The 9025-nt window shown below is 76.0% G+C and overlaps 1 protein-coding gene across 2 annotated transcripts in view; it reads right to left on the bottom strand.

The window, feature by feature from the left end:
• The window catches only part of cul9 (cullin 9), a 198422-nt gene extending 189655 nt beyond the window's left edge, over nt 1–8767 (bottom strand). The window contains exon 1 of one of the 2 annotated variants that reach the window (XM_043687358.2): nt 8526–8767. The gene's annotated coding sequence lies outside the window, so the exon portion shown is untranslated. The remainder of the gene's footprint in view (nt 1–8525) is intronic. The other variant, XM_043687357.2, reaches the window with a different exon arrangement.
• Nucleotides 8768–9025: the final 258 nt, after the last annotated feature.

Genomic DNA, 9025 nt, shown 5'->3' with positions numbered 1-9025 from the left:
TTCACCTCACCGCCCCCTCCCTTCACCTCACCGCCCCCTCCCTTCACCTCACCGCGCCCCTCCCTTCACCTCACCGCCCCCTCCCTTCACCTCACCGCCCCCTCCCTTCACCTCACCGCCCCCTCCCTTCACCTCACCGCCCCCTCCCTTCACCTCACCGCCCCCTCCCTTCACCTCACCGCCCCCTCCCTTCACCTCACCGCCCCCCTCCCTTCACCTCACCGCCCCCTCCCTTCACCTCACCGCCCCCTCCCTTCACCTCACCGCCCCCTCCCTTCACCTCACCGCCCCCCTCCCTTCACCTCACCGCCCCCTCCCTTCACCTCACCGCCCCCTCCCTTCACCTCACCGCCCCCTCCCTTCACCTCACCGCCCCCTCCCTTCACCTCACCGCCCCCTCCCTTCACCTCACCGCCCCCTCCCTTCACCTCACCGCCCCCTCCCTTCACCTCACCGCCCCCTCCCTTCACCTCACCGCCCCCTCCCTTCACCTCACCGCCCCCTCCCTTCACCTCACCGCCCCCCTCCCTTCACCTCACCGCCCCCTCCCTTCACCTCACCGCCCCCTCCCTTCACCTCACCGCCCCCTCCCTTCACCTCACCGCCCCCTCCCTTCACCTCACCGCCCCCCTCCCTTCACCTCACCGCCCCTCCTTCACCTCACCGCCCCTCCCTTCACCTCACCGCCCCCTCCCTTCACCTCACCGCCGCCCCCTCCCTTCACCTCACCGCCCCCTCCCTTCACCTCACCGCCCCCTCCCTTCACCTCACCGCCCCCTCCCCACCCTCCCCTTCACCTCACCGCCCCCCCCTTCACCTCACCGCCCCACCCCCTTCACCTCACCGCCCCCTCCCTTCACCTCACCGCCCCCTCCTTCACCTCACCGCCCCCTCCCCTTCACCTCCCCCCTTCACCTCACCGCCCCCTCCCCACCCTCCCCCCTTCACCTCACCGCCCCCCCCTTCACCTCACCGCCCCCCCTTCACCTCACCGCCCCCCCCTTCACCTCACCGCCCCCCCTCCCCCTTCACCTCACCGCCCCCCCCTTCACCTCCCCCTTCACCTCACCGCCCCCCTCCCCACCCTCCCCCTTCACCTCACCGCCCCCCCCCCTTCACCTCACCCGCCCCCCCCCTCCCCCCCTTCACCTCACCGCCCCCCCTCCCTCCCCCTTCACCTCACCGCCCCCCTCCCCTCCCCCTTCACCTCACCGCCCGCCCCCTCCCCCTTCACCTCACCGCCCCCCCCTCCCCCTTCACCTCACCGCCCCCCCCTCCCCCTTCACCTCACCGCCCCCCCCTCCCCCTTCACCTCACCGCCCCCCCCATCCCCCTTCACCTCACCGCCCCCCCCCCCTCCCCCTTCACCTCACCGCCCCCCCTCCCCCCTCCCCCCTTCACCTCACCGCCCCCCCCTCCCCCTCCCCCTTCACTTCACCTCACCGCCCCCCCTCCCCCCTCCCCCTTCACTTCACCTCACCGCCCCCCCTCCCCCCTCCCCCTTCCCTTCACCTCACCGCCCCCCCTCCCCCTTCACCTCACCGCCCCCCCTCCCCCCTCCCCCTTCACCTCACCGCCCCCCCTCCCCCCTCCCCCTTCACCTCACCGCCCCCCCTCCCCCTTCACCTCACCGCCCCCCTTCCCCCTTCACCTCACCGCCCCCCCTCCCCCTCACCTCACCGCCCCCCCTCCCCCCTCACCTCACCGCCCCCCCTCCCCCCTTCACCTCACCGCCCCCCCTCCCCCTTCACCTCACCGCCCCCCCTCCCCCTTCACCTCACCGCCCCCCCTCCCCCTTCACCTCACCGCCCCCCCTCCCCCTTCACCTCACCACCCCCCCTCCCCCTTCACCTCACCGCCCCCCCTCCCCCTTCACCTCACCGCCCCCCCTCCCCCTTCACCTCACCTCCCCCCCTCCCCCCTCACCTCACCGCTCCCCCCCTCCCCCCTCACCTCACCGCCCCCCCCTCCCCCTCACCTCACCGCCCCCCCCTCCCCCTTCACCTCACCGCCCCCCCTCCCCCTTCACCTCACCGCCCCCCCTCCCCCTTCACCTCACCGCCCCCCCTCCCCCCTTCACCTCCCCCCCCTCCCCCTTCACCTCACCACCCCCCTTCCCCCTTCACCTCACCGCCCCCCCCTCCCCCTTCACCTCACCGCGCCGCCCCCCCTCCCCCTTCACCTCACCGCGCCGCCCCCCCTCCCCCTTCACCTCACCCCCCCTCCCCCTTCACCTCACCGCCACCCCCCTCCCCCCCTTCCCCCTCCCCTCCTCCTCCCCCCTCCCCTCCTCCTCCCCCCTCCCCCTTCACCTCACCGCCCCCCCCCCCCTTCACCTCACCGCCCCCCCCTCCCCCTTCACCTCACCGCCCCCCCTCCCCCCCTCCCCCTTCACCTCACCCGCCCCCCCCTCCCCCTCCCCCTTCACTTCACCTCACCGCCCCCCCTCCCCCCTCCCCCTTCACTTCACCTCACCGCCCCCCCTCCCCCCTCCCCCTTCCCTTCACCTCACCGCCCCCCCTCCCCCTTCACCTCACCGCCCCCCCCTCCCCCCTCCCCCTTCACCTCACCGCCCCCCCTCCCCCCTCCCCCTTCACCTCACCGCCCCCCCTCCCCCTTCACCTCACCGCCCCCCTTCCCCCTTCACCTCACCGCCCCCCCTCCCCCCTCACCTCACCGCCCCCCCTCCCCCCTCACCTCACCGCCCCCCCTCCCCCCTTCACCTCACCGCCCCCCCTCCCCCTTCACCTCACCGCCCTCCCTCCCCCTTCACCTCACCGCCCCCCCTCCCCCTTCACCTCACCGCCCCCCCTCCCCCTTCACCTCACCGCCCTCCCTCCCCCTTCACCTCACCGCCCCCCCCTCCCCCTTCACCTCACCGCCCCCCCTCCCCCTTCACCTCACCACCCCCCCTCCCCCTTCACCTCACCGCCCCCCCTCCCCCCTTCACCTCACCGCCCCCCCTCCCCCTTCACCTCACCTCCCCCCCTCCCCCCTCACCTCACCGCTCCCCCCTCCCCCCTCACCTCACCGCCCCCCCCTCCCCCTTCACCTCACCGCCCCCCCTCCCCCTTCACCTCACCGCCCCCCCTCCCCCTTCACCTCACCGCCCCCCCTCCCCCTTCACCTCCCCCCCCTCCCCCTTCACCTCACCACCCCCCTTCCCCCTTCACCTCACCGCCCCCCCCTCCCCCTTCACCTCACCGCGCCGCCCCCCCTCCCCCTTCACCTCACCCGCGCCGCCCCCCCTCCCCCTTCACCTCACCCCCCCTCCCCCTTCACCTCACCGCCACCCCCTCCCCCCCTTCCCCCCTCCCCTCCTCCTCCCCCCTCCCCTCCTCCTCCCCCCTCCCCCTTCACCTCACCGCCCCCCCCCTCCCCCTTCACCTCACCGCCCCCCCCTCCCCCTCCCCGCCCTCCCCCCTCCCCCTCCTCCTCCCCCCTCCCCCTTCACCTCCCGCCCCCCCCTCCCCCTTCACCTCACCGCACCGCCCCCCCTCCCCCTTCACCTCACCGCACCGCCCCCCCCCTCCCCCTTCACCTCACCGCCCCCCCCCTCCCCCCCTTCCCCCTCCCCGCCCCCCCCTCCCCCCCTTCCCCCTCCCCGCCCCCCCCTCCCCCCCTTCCCCCTCCCCTCCTCCTCCCCCCTCCCCTCCTCCTCCCCCCTCCCCCTTCACCTCACCGCCCCCCCCCTCCCCCTTCACCTCACCGCACCGCCCCCCCCCTCCCCCTTCACCTCACCGCCCCCCCCCTCCCCCTTCACCTCACCGCCCCCCCCCCCTCCCCCTTCACCTCACCGCCCCCCCCCTCCCCCTTCACCTCACCGCCCCCCCCCCCTCCCCCTTCACCTCACCGCCCCCCCCTCCCCCTTCACCTCACCGCCCCCCCCTCCCCCTTCACCTCACCCCCCCCTCCCCCTTCACCTCACCGCCCTCCCCCTCCCCCTTCACCTCACCGCCCCCCCCTCCCCCTTCACCTCACCGCCCCCCCCTCCCCCTTCACCTCACCGCCCCCCCCCTCCCCCTTCACCTCACCGCCCCCCCCCCTCCCCCTTCACCTCACCGCCGCCCCCCCCCCCTCCCCCTTCACCTCACCGCCCCCCCCCCCCCCTCCCCCTTCACCTCACCGCCCCCCCCCCCTCCCCCTTCACCTCACCGCCCCCCCCCCCCCCCTCCCCCTTCACCTCACCGCCCCCCCCCCTCCCCCTTCACCTCACCGCCCCCCCCCTCCCCCTTCACCTCACCGCCCCCCCCCCCTCCCCCTTCACCTCACCGCCCCCCCCCTCCTCCCCCTTCACCTCACCGCCCCCCCCCTCTCCCCCTTCACCTCACCGCCCCCCCCCCTCTCCCCCTTCACCTCACCGCCCCCCCCCTCTCCCCCTTCACCTCACCGCCCCCCCCTCTCCCCCTTCACCTCACCGCCCCCCCCTCCCCCTTCACCTCACCGCCCCCCCCCTCCCCCTTCACCTCACCCCCCCCTCCCCCTTCACCTCACCGCCCCCCCCCCTCCCCCTTCACCTCACCGCCCCCCCCCTCCCCCTTCACCTCACCGCCCCCCCCCTCCCCCTTCACCTCACCGCCCCCCCCCTCCCCCTTCACCTCACCGCCCCCCCCTCCCCCTTCACCTCACCGCCCCCCCCCCTCCCCCTTCACCTCACCCCCCCCTCCCCCTTCACCTCACCGCCCTCCCCCTCCCCCTTCACCTCACCGCCCCCCCCCTTCACCTCACCGCCCCCCCCCTCCCCCTTCACCTCCCCGCCCCCCCCCCTCCCCCTTCACCTCACCGCCCCCCCCCTCCCCCTTCACCTCGCCCCCCCCTCCCCCTTCACCTCCCCCCCCCTCCCCCTTCACCTCACCGCCCCCCCCCCTCCCCCTTCACCTCACCGCCCCCCCCCTCCCCCTTCACCTCACCGCCCCCCCCTCCCCCTTCACCTCACCGCCCCCCCCCCTCCCCCTTCACCTAACCGCCCTCCCCCTCCCCCTTCACCTCCCCCCCCCTCCCCCTTCACCTCACCGCCCCCCCCTCCCCCTTCACCTCCCCCCCCCCTCCCCCTTCACCTCACCGCCCCCCCCTCCCCCTTCACCTCACCGCCCCCCCCTCCCCCTTCACCTCACCGCCCCCCCCTCCCCCTTCACCTCACCGCCCCCCCCCTCCCCCCTTCACCTCCCCGCCCCCCCCCTCCCCCTTCACCTCCCCGCCCCTCCCCCTCCCCCTTCACCTCACCGCCCCCCCCCTCCCCCTTCACCTCGCCCCCCCCTCCCCCTTCACCTCCCCCCCCCCTCCCCCTTCACCTCACCGCCCCCCCCCTCCCCCTTCACCTCACCGCCCCCCCCTCCCCCTTCACCTCACCGCCCCCCCCCCTCCCCCTTCACCTCACCCGCCCCCCCCCTCCCCCTTCACCTAACCGCCCTCCCCCTCCCCCTTCACCTCCCCCCCCCTCCCCCTTCACCTCACCGCCCCCCCCTCCCCCCTTCACCTCCCCCCCCCTCCCCCTTCACCTCACCGCCCCCCCCTCCCCCTTCACCTCACCGCCCCCCCCTCCCCCTTCACCTCACCCCCCCCCTCCCCCTTCACCTCACCGCCCCCCCCCTCCCCCTTCACCTCACCGCCCCCCCCCCTCCCCCTTCACCTCACCGCCCCCCCCCCTCCCCCTTCACCTCACCGCCCCCCCCTCCCCCTTCACCTCACCCCCCCCTCCCCCTTCACCTCACCGCCCTCCCCCTCCCCCCTTCACCTCACCGCCCCCCCCCTCCCCCTTCACCTCACCGCCCCCCCCCTCCCCCTTCACCTCACCCCGCCCCCCCCCTCCCCCTTCACCTCACCGCCCCCCCCCCTCCCCCTTCACCTCACCGCCGCCCCCCCCCCTCCCCCTTCACCTCACCGCCCCCCCCCCCCCTCCCCCTTCACCTCACCGCCCCCCCCCCCTCCCCCTTCACCTCACCGCCCCCCCCCCCCCCTCCCCCTTCACCTCACCGCCCCCCCCCCCTCCCCCTTCACCTCACCGCCCCCCCCCTCCCCCCTTCACCTCACCGCCCCCCCCCCCCTCCCCCTTCACCTCACCGCCCCCCCCCCTCCTCCCCTTCACCTCACCGCCCCCCCCCTCTCCCCCTTCACCTCACCGCCCCCCCCCTCTCCCCCTTCACCTCACCGCCCCCCCCCCTCTCCCCCTTCACCTCACCGCCCCCCCCCTCTCCCCCTTCACCTCACCGCCCCCCCCCTCCCCCTTCACCTCACCGCCCCCCCCCCTCCCCCTTCACCTCACCCCCCCTCCCCCTTCACCTCACCGCCCCCCCCCTCCCCCTTCACCTCACCGCCCCCCCCCTCCCCCTTCACCTCACCGCCCCCCCCCTCCCCCTTCACCTCACCGCCCCCCCCCTCCCCCTTCACCTCACCGCCCCCCCCTCCCCCTTCACCTCACCGCCCCCCCCCCTCCCCCTTCACCTCACCCCCCCTCCCCCTTCACCTCACCGCCCTCCCCCTCCCCCTTCACCTCACCGCCCCCCCCCTTCACCTCACCGCCCCCCCTCCCCCTTCACCTCCCCGCCCCCCCCCCTCCCCCTTCACCCTCACCGCCCCCCCCTCCCCCTTCACCTCGCCCCCCCCCTCCCCCTTCACCTCCCCCCCCCTCCCCCTTCACCTCACCGCCCCCCCCCCTCCCCCTTCACCTCACCGCCCCCCCCCCCTCCCCCTTCACCTCACCCCCCCCTCCCCCTTCACCTCACCGCCCCCCCCCTCCCCCTTCACCTCACCGCCCCCCCCCTCCCCCTTCACCTCACCGCCCCCCCCCTCCCCCTTCACCTCACCGCCCCCCCCCCTCCCCCTTCACCTCACCGCCCCCCCCTCCCCCTTCACCTCACCGCCCCCCCCCTCCCCCTTCACCTCACCCCCCCCTCCCCCTTCACCTCACCGCCCTCCCCCTCCCCCTTCACCTCACCGCCCCCCCCCTTCACCTCACCGCCCCCCCTCCCCCTTCACCTCCCCGCCCCCCCCCCTCCCCCTTCACCTCACCGCCCCCCCCTCCCCCTTCACCTCGCCCCCCCCCTCCCCCTTCACCTCCCCCCCCCCTCCCCCTTCACCTCCCCCCCCCTCCCCCTTCACCTCACCGCCCCCCCCCTCCCCCTTCACCTCACCGCCCCCCCCCTCCCCCTTCACCTCACCGCCCCCCCCCCTCCCCCTTCACCTCACCGCCCCCCCCCTCCCCCTTCACCTAACCGCCCTCCCCCCTCCCCCCTTCACCTCCCCCCCCCTCCCCCTTCACCTCACCGCCCCCCCCTCCCCCTTCACCTCCCCCCCCCTCCCCCTTCACCTCACCGCCCCCCCCTCCCCCTTCACCTCACCGCCCCCCCCTCCCCCTTCACCTCACCGCCCCCCCCTCCCCCTTCACCTCACCGCCCCCCCCTCCCCCTTCACCTCCCCGCCCCCCCCTCCCCCTTCACCTCCCCGCCCCTCCCCCTCCCCCTTCACCTCACCGCCCCCCCCTCCCCCCTTCACCTCGCCCCCCCCCTCCCCCTTCACCTCCCCCCCCCTCCCCCTTCACCTCACCGCCCCCCCCCTCCCCCTTCACCTCACCGCCCCCCCCCTCCCCCCTTCACCTCACCGCCCCCCCCCTCCCCCTTCACCTCACCGCCCCCCCCCCCCTCCCCCTTCACCTAACCGCCCTCCCCCTCCCCCTTCACCTCCCCCCCCCTCCCCCTTCACCTCACCGCCCCCCCCTCCCCCTTCACCTCCCCCCCCCCTCCCCCTTCACCTCACCGCCCCCCCCTCCCCCTTCACCTCACCGCCCCCCCCCTCCCCCTTCACCTCACCGCCCCCCCCTCCCCCTTCACCTCACCGCCCCCCCCCTCCCCCTTCACCTCACCGCCCCCCCCTCCCCCTTCACCTCCCCGCCCCTCCCCCTCCCCCTTCACCTCCCCCCCCCTCCCCCTTCACCTCACCGCCCCCCCCTCCCCCTTCACCTCCCCCCCCCTCCCCCTTCACCTCACCGCCCCCCCCTCCCCCTTCACCTCACCGCCCCCCCCCTCCCCCTTCACCTCCCCGCCCCCCCCTCCCCCTTCACCTCCCCGCCCCTCCCCCTCCCCCTTCACCTCCCCCCCCCTCCCCCTCCCCCTTCACCTCCCCCCCCCTCCCCCTTCACCTCCCCCCCCCTCCCCCTTCACCTCCCCCCCCCTCCCCCTTCACCTCACCCCCCCCTCCCCCTTCACCTCACCCCCCCTCCCCCTTCACCTCACCCCCCCTCCCCCTTCACCTCACCCCCCCCTCCCCCTTCACCTCACCGCCCCCCCCCCTCCCCCTTCACCTCACCGCCCCCCCCCCCTCCCCCTTCACCTCACCCCCCCTCCCCCTCACCGCCCTCCCCCCTCCTCCCCCTGCACCTCACCGCCCCCCCCCCCCCTTCACCTCACCGCCCTCCCCCTCCTCCCCCTCCACCTCACCGCCCCCCCCTCCCCTCCCCCTCCACCTCACCGCCCCCCCCTCCCCCTCCTGGCACCACCCCCGGGCCGGGGCCACCTCTTGCGAGGACTCACCGGCTTACGGCCTGTGTCTGGGCTTTCGCCAAGATCTGCCTTGCCGGGGCGGATCAGGGGCTATCCCTTGGAGTCTATGAGGCAAGGGCCTGTGTTTGCTGCCCGGTCCGAAGCTGGGGTCCGCCTAGCGCAGATTTCTCGGGTTTTTTTCCACCCGCTTCCGTGGCGCAGAAACGGCCACAGACGCCACTTCCGATGCCCGCGCTACGGGCCGTCACCGGGACCGGAAGTGTCGCGCGAGGCTCGAACGTGGTGTCCAGACTAGGCTCCGCCCTCCTCATCTGTTTCTGACCTTTGATCCCGCAGCCCCTCGTGACCGATCCGCATGAGGTCCCGCTCCTCCGTGCGCCCGCTGAGACCGGCCCCTTCACCAAGGCCCCGCCTCTACATCGAGTTCCCGCCCCCTTCGCCAATGTCCCTCCCCCCCTCCACCACGCGCCCGCTGAGACCCGCCCCCTTCGCCAAGGCCCCGCCTCTACATCGTGGTTCCGACCAACCAT

The sequence above is a fragment of the Chiloscyllium plagiosum genome, unplaced genomic scaffold (genome assembly GCF_037043375.1).
Source record: "Chiloscyllium plagiosum isolate Xiang-an unplaced genomic scaffold, Cpla_swu_hap1 HiC_scaffold_3, whole genome shotgun sequence".
Lineage (NCBI taxonomy): Eukaryota > Metazoa > Chordata > Chondrichthyes > Orectolobiformes > Hemiscylliidae > Chiloscyllium > Chiloscyllium plagiosum.
Note: the sequence above shows the minus strand (reverse complement) of the source record. Positions and strands in the feature narration are given on the sequence as shown.